The sequence below is a fragment of the Hemitrygon akajei genome, chromosome 6 (genome assembly GCF_048418815.1).
Source record: "Hemitrygon akajei chromosome 6, sHemAka1.3, whole genome shotgun sequence".
Taxonomy (NCBI): Eukaryota; Metazoa; Chordata; class Chondrichthyes; order Myliobatiformes; family Dasyatidae; genus Hemitrygon; species Hemitrygon akajei.
In genome coordinates, this window is record NC_133129.1 from 98,501,349 (window position 1) to 98,511,526 (window position 10,178).

The following is a 10,178-nucleotide window of genomic DNA, read 5'->3' on the forward strand; positions in this document are numbered from 1 at the left end:
CCAACCTGTCCAAGTCACTCTGCATTCTCCTAACATCTTCCTCATATTTCACACTGCCACCCAGCTTTGTGTCACCCGCAAATTTGCTAATGTTATTTTTAATCCCTTCATCTAAATCATTAATGTATATTGTAAATAGCTGTGGTCCTAGCACCCAGCCTTGCGGTACTCTGCCTGCCATTCTGAAAAGGACCCGTTAATCCCTACTCTTTGCTTCCTGTCTACCAACCAATTTTCTATCCATGTTAGTACCCTACCTCCAATACCACATGCTCTAATTTTGCCCACTAATCTCCCATGTGGGACCTTATCAAAGGCTTTCTGGAAGTCCAGGTACACTACATCCACTGGCTCTCCCTTGTCTATTTTCATAGTTACATCCTCAAAAAATTCCAGAAGATTAGTCAAGCATGATTTCCCCATCGTAAATTCATGCTGACTCGGACCGATCCTGTTACTGCTGTCCAAATGTGCCACTATTTCATCTTTTATAATTGACTCCAGCATCTTCCCCACCAATGATGTCAGGCTAACTGGTCTATAATTCCCTGTTTTCTCTCTCCCTCCTTTCTTAAAAAGTGGGATAATATTTGCTACTGTTCAATCCTCAGGAACTGATCCTGAATCTATAGAACACTGGAAACTGATTACCAATGCATCTACGATTTCTAGAGCCACCTCCTTAAGTACCCTGGGATGCAGACCATCAGGCACTGGGGATTTATCAGCCTTCAATCCCATCAGTCTACCCAACACCATTTTCTGTCTAATGTGAATTTCCTTCAGTTCCTTTGTTACCCATGTCTGACTCTTCAAAATGTTTCACTCTGTTTTGAAAATGAATGAGCAGGTCCGGCAGCTGCTTACAAACATTAACTGAGTTTTAAAAGGAACTGATAAGCTTAATTTAACAAGATTAAATGTATTTGTCATGTGTAGATTGAAACATGCTTGTGAAGTGTGTCATTTGAGACAGATAAAATCAGTGGGGATTGTGGTGGAGGCAATGTGCAAGTGTTGCCAGGCCGCCGTTGATCAGAGTCGACCATGGATGTTGCGTCCTAGCTGTCTAGATACACAAGCCAAGGTAATACAACGTGGAGAAAAAGCTGTTGCCCATATAGCAAGCTCCCCCTCTCCATGCAGCTGATGAACCCAAAGGACGGCAGGGACCAGTATAGTTGGGCACCAGCACCGCAGGAGTTGCCATTCAGCATTGAGCTTAACATAGGACTGCCCTGGAGACTCCAGCTCTGGATTTTCTCCTCAGGGTTTACTCCCGAAGCCTTCTCCATGAGTGGGTATAGCTACAAGGCAGTGAAACTTTGAGATCAAAGCTTTCCTTCTTCCAAGTGAGTTGCCAACCACTGTTGACAAGTCCCACCTGGCCAAAGTGACTGGTTTTATGGCGCCAGCAACTTGCCTTTCACCTTTTCCTGTCAGTAGAAAAACTTCTGCCAAGCTTAGTTTTTAAGCCACATGTGAAGGCCAGGAGCTGGACTTGGTTGTCAGAGGCTATTTGGGTGCATGCCATTGGGAGAATTGAATAGGTAATGGGAACTTGTCTCTGTTGCCACCCTGGGCTACACAACCTGATTTAACCAGTGCCAACATAACATGCCCACAACTTACTAACACTAACCATAGTCTTTGGAATGTATGAGGAAACTGGAGCACCCACAGGAAACCCACACAGTCTCAGCAAGAACATGCAAGCTCCTTACAAACAGCATGGGGATTGACACCAACCACTATAAAGCAATGTGCACCAACTAGTACACCACAGTTGCCTGAGGTCATTGTTTCAGTCCCTGATCTACCAGTCAGTGCTTTTTTCCCTGTGTTTCTCAGGCTCCCGAGGCAGAGCGCGCGGCTGCCATTTCATCTCCTCCCGGTGTCACTATGTGCTCTGGCCATCTACTGCTGGGATGGTGAGGAACAGATGAGACATCTTTCTGCAGTGACGTAGGCTGTCAGTGAGAGGGTTGCAGAACACAGGTCTGATCTCCCTACCCAAGGGAAGATATACATCGAATGGGGATCTATGATGAATATTGATGTTGGGGCACATTGGGTCTATATTTATCTTGGAGTCTGATAAATGAGGGATGATCTTAGTGGAAAAAAAGTCTTGCATAGCTTAATGGGGAATTATATTTTGCCTTGTTTGGGGTTCAGGAACCAGAAGGCCAGAGTTTCAGTTGAAGACGACTGTAGTATCACTCAGTATTTTAAAGCCAGAATTTTTATCTTAAGTGGGAGCTAAGGACGTTCATTGCAGTAAAGTGGAGCTGAAATAAAGGTTAGCCACAAGCTCTTTAAATGTAGGAGCCATAGGCCTAATCTTCCTTCTTTCTCTTGTGTTCCAATGCTCACTCACATCCAAGACACTGACTCAATACATCCCTTGCAACTACATGAATGCAGGAATCGAGGAAGCAAGGATTCACCTTAGTTTCCTGGCAACAGTAGTATACGAATTAATCAGATCTCTTTTTTTATGAAGGACAGGAGGTATATTGCTATGAGTGGTCTGACTGAAGAAAAGGGCAGTACAGCACAGAAACAGATCCTTGGCCCATCTAGTCCATGTTGAATTTTTTGCCTTCTTAGTCCCATTGACCCATATATGGACCATAGGCCTCCAGACCTTTCCCACCCATTTATGTATCAAAACTTCTCTTAAATGTTGCATTCAAACCCGCATCCATGACTTCCACTGGCTGCTTTTTCACCACCCTCCAAGTGAAGAAGTTCCCCCTCTGGTTCCCCTTAATTATTTCACCTTTTACCCTTGGCCTATGACCTCTAGCCTTTGCTGCTTTGTTCCTAAGCTCTGAAATTCCTTTTTGACATTTTAGCCCTTTCTAGATCCCCATTCCATAAAAATCAAATCAAGTTTAATTATCAGGAAAACCATATGTAGATAGAAACATAGAAAACCTACAGCACAATACAGGCCCTTCGGCCCACAAAGCTGTGCCAAACATGTCCTTACTTTAGAAATTACCTAGGGTTACCCATAGTCCTCTATTTTTCTAAGCTCCATGTACCTATCTAGGAGTCTCTTAAAAGACCCTATCATATCTGCCTGCAGCACCGATACAGCTGAATGAGACAGTATGCCTCTGGGACAAGGTGCAAAACACTCAAAATAACAAGTAAACATTCAAAAATAGAGAGCAACTTAATTTAAAATAGTGATCAACGAAGCATATTCACTCAAAAAAAAACATATTGTGACGCTCGGTGGTGGGGGACATAGTCGACAGCTCGTCCCTGCATTTCTAATGACCAGTATTGTTTATTGTCCTTGTGTTAAAATGTTTTTGTGGGATTATGGTGGAAAATTCCAGTTCATTTATTGTTAAATTTTAGCTTGGGTTTTACAGTTATTTGCTTGTGTATTTGTAGGTCACCCTAACTGTAACCGGGGTGTGTGATGGTCACCTCCCCGGGTGTGTATGAGACTGGTTGGGTTCACTCTCCAGGTCATGGTGCCCGGTGTGTTTTGTGTTTATCACAAAAAAACGGTTGTTGAATTAAAGAGCATCCTTGTCTGTCATTATGGACTAAATGTTCGCCACTTTGGTGTCAGGAGTGGAATGCGAGATTGACGATGAGATTGAAGAGCTATGACGTTGGATAGAGTGCTTGAAGGCCCAGGGAATAAAACGAGGGACTGAGCAGTATGCCTCCCCCACAACCATGGGCAGGGTTCATGAAGATGAGACCAGGAGGGAGAACCTAGGAACTGAGCATTGTGCCTTCCCAGGGAACCTTGATGGAACAAGCATACCCAGGCACCCCAACCTGAGGGATAGAGCGGAGCGCATCACTCCCTTCCATAGCAAACCACACCAGAGAACCCAAAACACTGTAGATATGGGAGGATAGGAACCATGGCTGACGGCAGTGGAGCAAGAGGAGGATCAAAGGGCCTTGATGATTTCTACCCTGAAGCTCCCCAGATACAATGGCACCAACCGCCTGGAGCTTTTCCTGGCACAAGTCAAACTTGTCACATGGCACAATGCCGAACCCCACTGAGACGGCAATACACCTTGCCTTGTCACTGCAGGAAGATGCCCTGCGGGCCCTCCTCAACCTAACGCCAGTGAAGCAGTGTGACTACAGGGCTCTCATAGTGGTGCTTGAGCGGCATTTCGAGCAGAGGCCGTTGGCTGAAGCAACGAGGGAAGAGCTGTGCAGCAAACAGTGCCGTATGGCAGAAAACCTGGGGATACTTGCAGCAGATCTCCACTACTGTGCTTGTCATGGCTACCCTGAGTTCCCTCTCGCAGCCCAGGAAGAGCTTGCCCTCCACGCCTTTGTAAAGGCGATGGTGTCGTAGCACCTTTGGCAGGATGTTCAGCTAATGTTACCATCATTGCTGGATGAGCTGGAGAGGGCATAAGCAATTTTAGCCCCCCAAAGTGATCCAGCATTGCCCCACATGCAGCGAGCCCGGGCTTGTGTCACCGAGGGTGAGGAGGAAACCGACGAGGAGAAGCCCGTGAGGCAGGTCCAAGCAGCACTGCGCCAACCCTGCCACAGGCGATGAAACGATCTCTGCTGCCAGTGCAGTGAGGCAGGTCATTTGGCTCGGGACTGCCCCGCATCAGTACCACGCCATAGCTCAGAGCAGCCATTGGGAAATGCCTTGTGGGGAGTGCTGTCCAAATCTTCCAGCAGAGTCCCTCTATCGCTGCCCCTCCGGGTGGGCCGACTGGGTGAAGAGCATAGAGGAATGCGTAGTAGAGGGCATCAGCTGCTATGCATTGGTGGACACAGGGTCAACCATCACTATTACCTGTCCTGGTGTTCTCCCCAACATAGACCAGCCATCCCCACCTCAATGGACAACGACAGTGGTCCAGCTGGCTATGGTCGCAGGTGACTGTGCAGCGATGTGCAGCCTCCTCTTCCCTCACACTGCAGTGAGGAAAAACTCAGTGGACCATGAGGCATGGCTCGCCAACATCCAAGAGTCCTGCACTTTTGGGCTGGACCTGCTGTTCAGCTGGAGGGCCTGTGTGGATGTGTCAGGGGCAACACTACACCTTGGTGCCAAAGCCATGGCTCTTCAGCAAGGCAGCTCCAGGAAGTGAACCCAGCAGGGGCAACAACCTCTACTGGTTTCACAGCGGCCGTGCAGCAAACCAGGCAGGGGCCCAACTCAACCCAGCTGAACCAAGGACAAGTGAGTGTGACTGCGCTTCAGGTGACAGCCAGCGACCACTGCGCAGCGAACAGGTGAGCGATCCCATGCTGGCCCGGGTGAGTGAATGGCTGAGTGTGGGACGACAGCCGGCGTGTGCATAAGTCTCCACCCTGGTCCCAGAGACCAAAGCCCTATACTCTCAACGTCCTGATGAAGGGTCTCGGCCCGAAACGTCGACAGTGCTTCTCCCTATCGATGCTGCCTGGCCTGCTGTGTTCCACCAGCATTTTGTGTGTGTTGTTTGAATTTCCAGCATCTGCAGATTTCCTCATGTTTGCCCTATACTCTCAGTAGGGATTGCTGGTGGTGCGTGACAGCTTGGTGTTCCGGCAGTGGCAGTTGTCCGATGATGGCAGACATCTCTTACAGCTAGTGGTCCCTCAGGGGCTCCAAGCCATGGTACTGTGGTTGGTGCACGGACAGGTGGGGGCCGGCCGTTTCAGAGTTGCAAAGACATTGGGCAGGCTGCGTGCTTATTTCTACTGGCCTGGGTGCAGGCAGGGCATGGAGCTCTCCGTGCACTGTTGCGACGCTTGCACGTCCCAGAAGGGGCCAGGCCGCCAGCCTAGGGTGCCAACGCAGCAGTACATGGTGGCGGCCCCAGTATGGGTCTACTGCTATTCCCTCACCCGGGCCAGCCCGGGATCACTCACCTGTTCGCTGTGCAGTTGCTGGTCCATGGTGGGGAGGTGGTCACTGGCTGTCACCTGAAGGGCCATCACCGTCGCTTGCCCCTGGTTCAGCTGTGTTGCGTTGGGCCGCTGCCTGGTTTGCAGCACTGCCCTTCATTATCAAGGATACATCTCACCCTAACCATGGACTTTTTACTCTCCTCCCATCTGGTAGGCGCTACAGGAGCCTCCGCTCCCACACCAGCAGGCTCAGGAGGAGCTTCTTCCCTGAGGCTGTGACAACGGGTGAACCTCACATCACAGCGCTAAGCAGTATTGCACCCATATTGTACTGTCTCAGTACTCTTATATTTGTGTGCTGTAGCAGTTACTTTTTATTCACAGTAATTTTGTAAATAACACCATTCTTTGCTTTCTTGTTAGATGCTAACTGCATTTCATTTGGCTTTGTATCTGTACTTGGCATAATGATAAAAAAGTTGTATCTAATCTAATGGAAGGAGGGACTATCTCCCGGGCTTGGAAGCACTGGAAGGGAGAGGTGCTCAACCTCATCTCTGATGCGGTTGCCTGAGCGGTGGAAGGCAGTCATGCTACACCAGGAGCAGCTGGCACCTTGTCAGCTCTTGGCCATCACTAATCCAGTGAGGCTGAAGGAAGGAAGTGACACATGGGTACCCTGCCTCTTGCCTCACACAAACAGGCGTCAGTGTCCACACCCACCAGAGCTTTTGGATTTGTTATTGGACTTTGTTATGGATTCTGGGGTTGCTGGGGATGGATGACCCCTCTGGCGGGGGGCAGTGTGATGCTCTGGGGGGGAGAGGGCATGGCCGACAGCCCACCCCTGCATTTCTAATGACCAGTACTTTTTATTCTGGACGTCCAGTCCCTATATACCTCCATCCCCCACCGAGATGGTCTCAAAGCTCTTTGCTTTTTTTTGGATTCCAGACCTAACCAATTCCCCTCTACCACCACTCTCCTCCGTCTAGCGGAATTAGTTCTTACTCTCAATAATTTCTCCTTTGGCTCCTCCCACTTCCTCCAAACCAAGGGTGTAGCCATAGGCACCCGTATGGGTCCCAGTTATGCCTGCCTTTTTGTTGGCTTTGTGGAACAGTCCATGTTCCAAGTCTATACCGGTATCCATCCCTCTCTTTTCCTTCGCTACATCAACGACTGCATTGGCGCTGCCTCTTGCATGCATGCTGAGCTCGTTGACTTCATTAACTTTGCCTCCAACTTTCACCCTGCCCTCAAATTTACCTGGTCCATTTCTGACACCTCCCTCCCCTTTCTTGATCTTTCTGTCTCCATCTCTGGAGACGGCCTATCTACTGATATCTACTATAAGCCTACAGACTCTCACAGCTACCTGGACTATTCCTCTTCCCACCATGTCCCTTGCAAAAAGGCTATCCCCTTCTCACAATTCCTCCATCTCCGCCACATCTGCTCTCAGGATGAGGCTTTTCATTCCAGGACGAAGGAGATGTCTTCCTTTTTTAAACAAAGGGGCTTCCCTTCGTCCACCATCAACTCTGCTCTCAAACGCATCTCTCCCATTTCCTGCACATCTGCCCTCACCCCATCCACCCACCACCCCACTCGGGATAGGGTTCCCCTTGTCCTCACCTACCACCCCACCAGCTTCCAGGTCCAACGTATAATTCTCCGTAACTTCCGCCACCTCCAACGGGATCCCACTACCAAACACATTTTTCCCTCCCCCCCCCGCTTTCTGCTTTTCACAGGGATCGCTCCCTACACGACTCCCTTGTCCACTCGTCCCCCCCATCCCTTCCCACCGATCTTCCTCCTGGCACTTATCTTTGTAAATGGAACAAGTGCTACACCTGCCCTTACACTTCCTCCCTCACCACCATTCAGGGCCCCAGACAGTCCTTCCAGGTGAGGCGACACTTCACCTGTGAGTTGGCTGGTGTGGTATACTGCGTCCGGTGCTCCCGGTGTGGCCTTTTATATATTGGTGAGACCCGACGCAGACTGGAACACCGTTTCACTGAACACCTATGCTCGGTCTGCCAGAAAAAGCAGGATCTCCCAGTGGCCACACATTTTAATTCCATGTCCCATTCCCATTCTGATATGTCTATCCATGGCCTCCTCTATTGTCAAAATGAATCCAAACTCAGGTTGGAAGAACAACACTTTATATATCGGCTGGATAGCCTCCAACCTGATGGCATGAACATTGACTTCTCTAACTTCCGTTAATGCCCCTCCTCCCCTTCTTACCCCATCCCTGACATATTTAGTTGTTTGCCTGTTCTCCATCTCCCTCTGGTGCTCCCCCCCTCCTTTCTTTCTCCTGAGGCCTCCCATCCCATGATCCTTTCCCTTCTCCAGCTCTGTATCACTTTCGCCTTTCACCTTTCCAGCTCTTAGCTTCATCCCACCCCCTCCAGTCTTCTCCTATCATTTCGCATTTCCCCCTCCCCCCACTACTTTCAAATCTCTTACTATCTTTCCTTTCGGTTAGTCCTGACGAAGGGTCTCGGCCTGAAATGTCGACAGCGCTTCTCCCTATCGATGCTGCCTGGCCTGCTGTGTTGCACCAGCATTTTGTGTGTGTTGTTTGAATTTCCAGCATCTGCAGATTTCCTCGTGTTTACTCTTTATTCTTCTTGTGTTAAAATGCTTTTGTGGGATTATGGTGGGAAATGCCAGTTCATTTATTGTTACATTTTTGTTTGGGTTATACAGTTATTTGCTTCTGTATTTGTCGGTCACCCTAACTGTAACCAAGGTGTGTGATTGTCACCTCCCCCGTCTGTATGAGACTGGTTGGGTTCACTCTCTGGGTCATGATGCCCGTGGTTAAGAAGGCATATGGAGCATTAGCCATCATCATTGTGGGATTGAGTTTAAGAGCCGAGAGGTAACGTTGCAGCTATATAGGACCTGGGTAGACCCCACTTGGAGTACTGTGCTCAATTCTGGTTGCCTCACTACAAGAAGGATGTGGAAACTGTAGAAAGGATGCAGAGGAGATTTACAAGGATGTTGCCTGGATCGGGGTGCATGCCTTATCATCCTTTCTATAGTTTGAGTGAACTGGGCCTTTTCTCCTTGGATCAAAGGAGGATGAGAGGTGACCTGATAGAGGTGTACAAGATAATGAGAGGCATTGATTGTGTAGATAGTCAGATGTTTATTCCCAGGGCTGAAATGGCTAGCATGAGAGGGCATAATTTTAAGGTGCCTGGAAGTAGGTACAGAGGAGATGTCAGGAGTTAGTTTTTTTTACTCAGAGAGTGGTGAATGCGGGGAATGGGCTGCCAGTGGCGGCGGCGGTGGTGGAGGTGGAAACGATAGGGTCTTTTAAGAGACTCCTGGATGGATACATGGAATTTAGAAAAAAAGAGGGCTATGGGTAAGCGTAGGTAGTTCTAAGGTAAGGACATGTTTGGCACAGCTTTGTGGGCCAAAGGGCCTGTATGGTGCTGTAGGTTTTCTATGTTTCTATGTTTTGTGTTTATCACAATGAAATGGTTGTTGAGTTAACAAACTTGCTTGTCTGTCAAAATGCTCACCACTATACATATATATATATAGTCCAAGACCCTGAGCAACAATATCCGACACTTGATGATACAGTCTCCCAGCAGCGTGCAGACACACACAATCCAGCCTGTCATTTCACTGCTCGAACATGGAAAGCGCACCAAAAGGTGAGGCCAAGCGATGTCACGCTATAATGCTTCTGCGTCTTCTCACCCAGTCTGCAGCAGCAGGCAAGCCTGAGGCTTGAAGCCTAGTTCTCACTAAAACCGAGGCTACACAGCTCCCGTGTAATAATCTCTGGATTACTACCAGTGCCACATGCTAGGCAGAGTAGAAGTAGGAGGATATTTCAGACGAATACGTGGCTTGAAAAATGGTGCAAGGGAGAGGGATTCAAATTTCTGGGGCATTGGAACCAGTTCTGGGGGAGGTGGGACCGGTATAAACAGGACGGTCTGCACTTGGGCTGGACTGGAACCAATGTCCTAGGGGGAGCGTTTGCTACTGCTGTTCAGGAGGCTTTAAACTAATGTGGCAGGGGGATGGGAACAAGTGCAGAGAGACAGAGGGGTGTAAAATGAGGGTAGAAGCAAAAAGTAGTAAGGTGAAAAGTAAAAGTGGCAGGCAGGCAAATCCAGGGCAAAAAGCAAAAAGAGCCACTTTTCAACATAATTGTGTTGATTGTGTGATGCACCATCAATAACTCACGCTGAGACTTAGGAAGTGAGATATCGGCTTTTATTGACTGAAGAACAACACTACATCCTGGGAAAATCAGGGAGAGCAGCAGA

The 10,178-nt window shown here is 48.8% G+C and overlaps 1 protein-coding gene across 1 annotated transcript in view; it reads left to right on the forward strand.

Annotated features, from left to right (window-relative positions):
• The window catches only part of LOC140729344 (very-long-chain 3-oxoacyl-CoA reductase-B-like), a 61,271-nt gene extending 57,734 nt beyond the window's left edge, over positions 1 to 3,537 (forward strand). The window contains exon 12 of the mRNA XM_073048988.1: positions 612 to 3,537. The gene's annotated coding sequence lies outside the window, so the exon portion shown is untranslated. The remainder of the gene's footprint in view (positions 1 to 611) is intronic.
• The last annotated feature ends 6,641 nt before the right edge of the window (positions 3,538 to 10,178 follow it).